Source organism: Nilaparvata lugens, chromosome 7 (genome assembly GCF_014356525.2).
Source record: "Nilaparvata lugens isolate BPH chromosome 7, ASM1435652v1, whole genome shotgun sequence".
In the NCBI taxonomy this organism is placed as follows: domain Eukaryota; kingdom Metazoa; phylum Arthropoda; class Insecta; order Hemiptera; family Delphacidae; genus Nilaparvata; species Nilaparvata lugens.
The window spans coordinates 34656762-34664242 of record NC_052510.1 but is presented as its reverse complement, the minus strand read 5'-3'; positions in this window follow the sequence as shown (position 1 = coordinate 34664242).

Below are 7481 nucleotides of genomic sequence, written 5' to 3'. Positions count from 1 at the left end.
TGATTCGAATTCCTGGTTGTCCTGGATTATTGGTGGCCGAAGTTGTCTCTTCCAAGGGATTAAAAAATATTCAAATGACTTTTGCTTTACTATAGCATCACAAAGTCTTATGGAAAATTAATAATTTGATTCAACTTTAAGTCATTAAAAAGGTACAGTAAAAGATATTGTGCTTTACAAATTTTGGTGACATTCCATGGTAGTGGTTGGCAGGCAAGTGGGCAAGTTCTACTTTCTTTTTCACAATTTTCATTTCCGACTTGCAAATTTACATAAAATTCAAATAATTTGTTACTACGACATTCAAGGCTCAAATAGTTCGTGCCAATCTATTAAATTATTATTTATGTTACACATGTTATAATTTATCTGCCTTTGGGCCATATCCAAAACATAAACTGAACAACAATAATTCATAAACTCTTATCATTTTTAGAAATATATACAAATATATTTGAATCGGCTCACTATTACCACCCATCAATTGCTACCATTTGATTGGTTCGAGCAAATTTGTTACAGTATACATGCGCCTATGAACCTCCTACTTCCTTAATACATTAAGTTATTTTTATCTGGGTTTTTTAGTACATTTTTTACATGCATTATAATTTTCTAATGATTATAGGTTGTTTCTCACTTTACAACAATTAGTGATGTACATTTTTGGTTCCTCTAGTTGCATACCATTTAGTTACTATACACTTCTGCCAAGGTGTCTGGCTAGATTTTATGTTATGCGACTCAATCGATCATTAGGTTGCCGATCAATAGATATTTTATGCCTAACCTCAAATTTTCAATATTTTATATAATATTATATAAGTAGCAAATTATTTCCATTTCTATTCGGCCGTTATAAATTCAGCCATGATACCTGATATTATCTAATCTTTAAAAACGTTATCGCATTTGGCGATATTAGCCTATTATTCCACTTAGACCTATAAATTTCTTTCAAGTAGGGATTTTTATTTACCCATCAGAATTTGATTCGTTACACACGCCCCTGAATTTTAATTCAAAATATTTTGAGAATCAAGAATGTTTTTGATACAAATTCATTCTTCAACATATCAACATAATCTATCATTTATCCACCAAAAACACTTTCAAAAATTACAACAATTTGCAGACCTTATCTGCTTACGCCCCCCTTAGATCTCCATCAAATATAATAACAAATTATCCTTATCAACACAAAAAATATCAGAAATACAACATCTTAAATATATTTCCTCCTTATAACCTAATACAGTACTTTTCAAATTTGCCGCTTGCAATGATGCCAACTTATCTTCATACAATACATATTTGACTCTCAATATAACAAATTTCTTTCAAAAATAATTTCGATGTACAAATTTTTTGGGGCTCATACTTCATTATAATTTCTAGGTCTTAATATTAATAATATTCTATAGATCAGGTACAATTCTTCTTTTTTGCTACATATTTGGTTTTGGCTTTGATGGTAACTCGTTTCAATTCAGGTTTCTCCAGTAACAACATGGCATAAACAATGGTAATAAAATATAAAATGTATAAATAAATATATTTACACTAATAAATTCATTAAATATCAATATATAAATAGCTTTTTGGGTACAATACTTTTTTCATAAACATATGTTTAACAGGCGCTTTGTGCTTTGATTTAGTGGGCATTGCTAGTCTACAATTTCTAGATCCCTTTCCCACGTCATAATTCTCTGGCCTCCTGTTCTACAGCACAAAACTAACCTATTCATCACAATTTTCATATTTAAGGTAATTTACTTAATTTATTTTTTACTATCCCCGCTTGTGTCCTTTTTTATATGATGTAGATTACTAAAATACATACTTGAAAAATTGTTCTTCGACTGTTTCAGGCTTCTAACAGCTGGAAGGGATCAAAAGTTGGATTTGTTGCCATGAGGTTCTATGCCAAGTTATTACGACAGGTCAGTAATTGGTTGATAATGATGTTTTCCTTTGACTTCTTATCGTATTTACTTCAAATTCGATGATATGGTTCATAGAAATTTCGTGGTTTACTTGCATCTTCTTGCATTCTGTTTGTTGACATTGAAGTAGGCCGGTTAGGTTATCTCCTGTTGATTTGTGAGGCTGTCCTATTATTAATTTATCCTTCATAAATTTAAAGTCCTGGTATCTGGTATATTTTTTCAAATAACTCCTTGCTCCTTTAATAATAATTTCTTTTAATTGATCCAAAGCCTTCCATTTATTTTCTTTCAATACTATCCACATAGTTTCTTTATTAACAACCTTAATCATATCAGGAAATAGTTTCGTTAAACAAGATTTCTCATAGGCCATAAATTTCTTCAATAATATTATCCCCTTCATTATTTCATTAACATCACAATTTTTAGCAAACATCATGGCCTTGATAACAAACAATTTCACCATACAAGATTTCCAACAGTCAAAAAATTCCTTCAACAATAACATGGTCTTAATTATAACATCAATAGCATCACTTTTCAATATTATCACAGCCATGGTAATCCACACAATACAATAAATCAGAACACTTATCATTTCTTTAATAATATAACCTCTCAACATATAATAGCCAGGTACTTCCATTTCATTTACATTATTACTTATTTCTTCCAATCTTATCAACCACTTTCTGTTCTTCATTAATCTCCATGAGTGATCCATTTCATTATTATCCACGCATGTTTTGGTTTTATCCCATTTATTTGGTCCATTTTTCCGGTCACATTGCTGATTATAAGCTTCAAAGCATATGTGCCATGGATGCATGCCGTCGATCCTCTGTCCTCCATCCTGGTGTCGGTCCGGTATCCTCCTCAGGCGTTTGTAACGTGCATGTGGCCGGTATGCGCACGCGCGGTTCCTCCTTCATCTCTTCCGCCTCCGGGCCTTGCGGTGCATGCTCCTCTTCTCCCGGAAGCCATCCTCTCGTTCTTCCATCTTGGGGTCCTTGGTCTGCCTCGGTGGTATCCATTGATGCAGGTGCATAGATTCTGTGTGCGGATCTGATACATATACATTGGTTAGCGGTAGAGTAGCTAATTTTGTTTTTTCTTTTAGACGTTGAAATATATCTGTTTGTATAAGGCTACATTGTGAACCACTATCTACTAATGCTTGAACCTTCATTCCATATATTTTGATATCGATATACACTTGCATTTGGATGTTGGGTAGCCTGCATTCTTTATCATTTTCTTCTAATAGAATTTCTGGTAAATCATTTCTGAAGGTGGTGTATGATGCTGAAATATCTTTCTTTCCTTTGTTTGCTTCATCGGAGCTTGTATGTGTTTTATCGGGGGTATCATATAGTCATGATTTTTTAGCTGTAGTCTTCTGTGTGCCTGGTGGTGAATTGTTGGGTGTTGGGTTCGGTGTTCTTTATTGGTTTAATCCTGTTGCATGCGCTAATGTGTAATTTGTACTTATTTGATGAGGTGGCAGTTTATAATTTCTGTTATAATTATTCTGAGTGTAACCATTATTTGTGTCTAATCAATCACGGCCATCATAATAATTCCTGCGATTATTTTGCTGTGAGTAATGATTTGTTGGGCGATTTTGAAAATTTCTACTATTCCAATTATTATTTTGTTTATGATCATAGTGGCGTTCAAATTGAGGAGCAGATCGAGAGCAATCATATGGTACCGGTTCATAAGTTTGGCTGGTATACTGATTAGTTTTTGAATTATGTTGATTCTGTGTATACATTTGATCTGACCGGTGATTTGATATTGCCATCACAGAGTGTATGCCATATAGATGATTTATTAATTGTTTGCAATCAGTTATGGGTTGAGTGGCGAGCGCCATTCTAACTTGATAAGGTAGCTTCTTTAAAATAATACTCGCTAATGCAGATTCGTTTATCGGCTCGTTCAGCTGAGAATTCTTGAACTGTAGGACAGTGACGAGAGTGGTACATGCACTGTCTAAATTAGGATTGAAATCGCATGATATGATATCCGCTAGAACGTCCAACTGTTTAATTCTGCTCCAATACTGTTCCAGGAAGACAGCGATAAACTCCTCCAATGATGTAAACTCATGGGCTCTACTCCGAAAAAACATCAGGGGTTCGCCACTTAGTAGGCTGGTCAAACGGAGTCGCTACATACCCCAAGAGGTGGGTGCAAGAGTTTGTGTTAATTTTATTTGGTCAATGAATGGTTGAGGTTGCAAATGGCAATCCGTATTATCAAATTTACTCAGTCCCTGCAGTATACTATGTGGATTTATGCCGTCTGCTTGAATTCCATGAGGTTGCTGCTGGATATGATTTTCTAATGCTGTTATTTTCTCATGTGCTGTCTGCCATTGATTATTGCTTGCAACTTTATAAGTCTTTACCTCTTGATTTAATTGAGTTAGAGTGGATTTGTGTATTTGCAGAGTTCCATTTAAAGCTTTACATGTTTCTGTGTTCTGATTAAGATTACCTTGCAATTGGTTCATTTGTGTGTATATACTGGTTTGTTTATTTTGTATAGCTGTGATACTATAAGTATTTTTATCCACTGTAGTAGAGATATTTTGGTTAGCGGCTGTAATCTGTTTTTTTTTAATTTCCTGTTGGCAATCAGCTTTAATGCTGGTTGTTATTTCCTGAATAGGTGCTGTGGATTGTATTACTAGACTATCTATCCTTGGAAAATGTTATTATTCCAATTGCAAACTGTTGGCAACTGTTGATTCTATTAAATCACTAGCCGTCAGGCTCGCTTCGCTCGCCATATCCGTCTAGCCAGGGGGCTCCGCCCCCTGGACCCCCGACTGGATCGCCCACGGATGAGATTAGCAGGCTCGCTTCGCTCGCCTGCATTTTTCATTTGAGCATTTTTATCATATGTTAGGACGATCCAGTCGGGGGTCCAGACTAAACGTCTGGCTAAACGGATATGGCGAGCAAAGCAAGCCTGACGGCTAGTAATATAATATTCCCAGGAATAGCTCCGATTAAAGTAGCAGTGCCCAATCAATTTTTCCGCGATAAATGCATTTCAATCTTCAACTTGGTGCCAACCTAAGTCAACTTAACTTAATGCCAACCTGACAAAATTATTAATTTAGTTGCCAGTTACAAACTGTTTCGAAGAGGTACTCTCTCTAGATTATAGTTCTATATTAACATATATGGTATGGACATTTTTCAATTATAATTAAGAGATTGGAATAAGAAGAATATACATGCTAAAAGACGAACTTTAAACCCTTAAAAACCACCCTTACAGTTAAAATATTGCCAAAAGATTTCTTAGTGCGCCTCCAAAGGGCCAACTGAACATCTACCAAATTTGAACGTTTTTGGTCCGGGAGATTTTTAGTTCTGCGAGCGAGTGAGTGAGTGAGTCAGTCAGTCGCAGTGAGTGCCATTTCGCTTTTATATATGCAGATAGATTCACTATGAAGAGATAGCAGACCTCGTGTGTCTCCAGCGTTATAGTCCTGTCACCAGCTGGCTTAAATCTTTGAATAGTAGACTTGAGATGCGCGGGAACACTAGCGTCAGGTGATTAATTTTCATAACGGCAAGGAAAGTTGTGTGATGTGCCACACCAGATTTTTTAGTATTTTCAATAAACTTTACTTCTAATCTGTTTCAATTTTTATTTAACCTTTATCTTGATTATAATTATTTGTTAATTTAGACTAATAAATTTACTAATCATTAAACAGCTGATGAAAAAAGTATCATGTACACTTCTTGATTATACAGACATTGATATTGATTATCGACATTTATCGATTTTGAATATCAAATCGGAGATTCGATTTCTTTTTATGGAGAAAATTTGTAACAACACATTGGTAGGTGGTTAGGGGGGTTATGTTGAAGTTATAACTTTAAGTTTTTAGAACATTAAAAAACAAGATGAAAGCGTATATTGATTTATTGAATAGTCTCATTACAGAAATTACAGATAAAATACCAAATACGTCAGAATAAATTTATTGGTATCAGATACATGGAAGTTTCCAAAGACAGCCAAATTAAAACTGTCAACTAAAAAAATTATATCAACAAATTTACAGTTATTGAATTTGATTATTATTATAAGTACAGTGTTAATATATCGACAGCTCAAAGTTAAAAAGATGCACTACAGTATATCAATATAATGATATTCTACATGCAAGTTATTTCACTAAAGATAAATGAGTTGTTAATAGAGATGTCTATTTAAGAAAGAAAATGTTGCTTAAATCAGTCTGAAATAAGAGGTAGGTAGATGAAAAAAAGAAGTTAATGACAAACTGTACCTATCTGTTTCACTACACTATAATGTAATAAATCTCAGTGCTATAAAACATTCCAGTTGATAAATATATGATATATTTATTTATTCATAGACAATAGATACAATGCAGGTAAAAACAACAGGCATTCGCCCAAAACTGCTTTAAACCTTAATTTGGAATACAAAGTCTAGAGGTTATGTAAATGATAGTTTAATTCAAGTTTTTGAAGAAATAACAATAAACGATTAATGAAAGTCTAGACTGTAATATAAAATTATGATGTAGGCTACATTACATTATGAAGTTTTATATGCATTAGTGCACACTACTGTACTGAAGTCTACTAAAAATGTATTCATATTATGATATATTAAGACTTGATCCCAGTATTTATAATTTTAATTTTTTACGACATAAAATGCTATTAATCTTTGATAAATAATAAGAATAACAATGGTATTTGAGGTGGTATCTCACCTTAATCAATAATATTAAAATAATATTCACCTCCAGAGTCAAGCTATGAAAAGTGCCGTTATAGTAATTGATTTATTATAAATTGACTGATTACTATTTTTAGTATTATAACATATCACACCCAGTTATTGAGAATGATAAGAGTATGAACGCAGAATTATTGTGATAGGATATGACTCTACATTAAAATAGACGTTTGGTTGATTTTTCAAGTGATGTTCATCTTAAAAAAAACGAGAGCAATGGACGTATTTCTACGTAGGCCTAATGTATAAAAGAGGGAAGTTATCTAATTTTGTACTTAGTTCAGCACCTTTCAAAGAATACAGTTTGGGACTACCAACAGGTAGGCCGAATAAAATTTACAGAATGATTCAGTTGAATTGATATAATAATTGGCTACTATTGATATAACTCACACGGAAGCCCCTTAAGTTAATGCAAAAATGTACACTTTCAGTCATCCATTTAGCATGGTTTGCTTCCTTCAACAAAGAACAATTGAAAAAAGTTCATACAATGAAAGTATTAAATAAACTTTCTTTAATCTCTTTATAATAAAAAAAATAATAATTGATGAGAAAATGGATTTCTAGAGGAACTATTCTGATTATTGAGAATTATACATGAAGTCTGTTCTGATTATACATGAAGTTCAGATGGGATTTTCAAATATTGTTAAAGCTCTATAATACGCTACGATTATAATATTAATCTCCATCAACTCTACATAGACTATCGGCAGG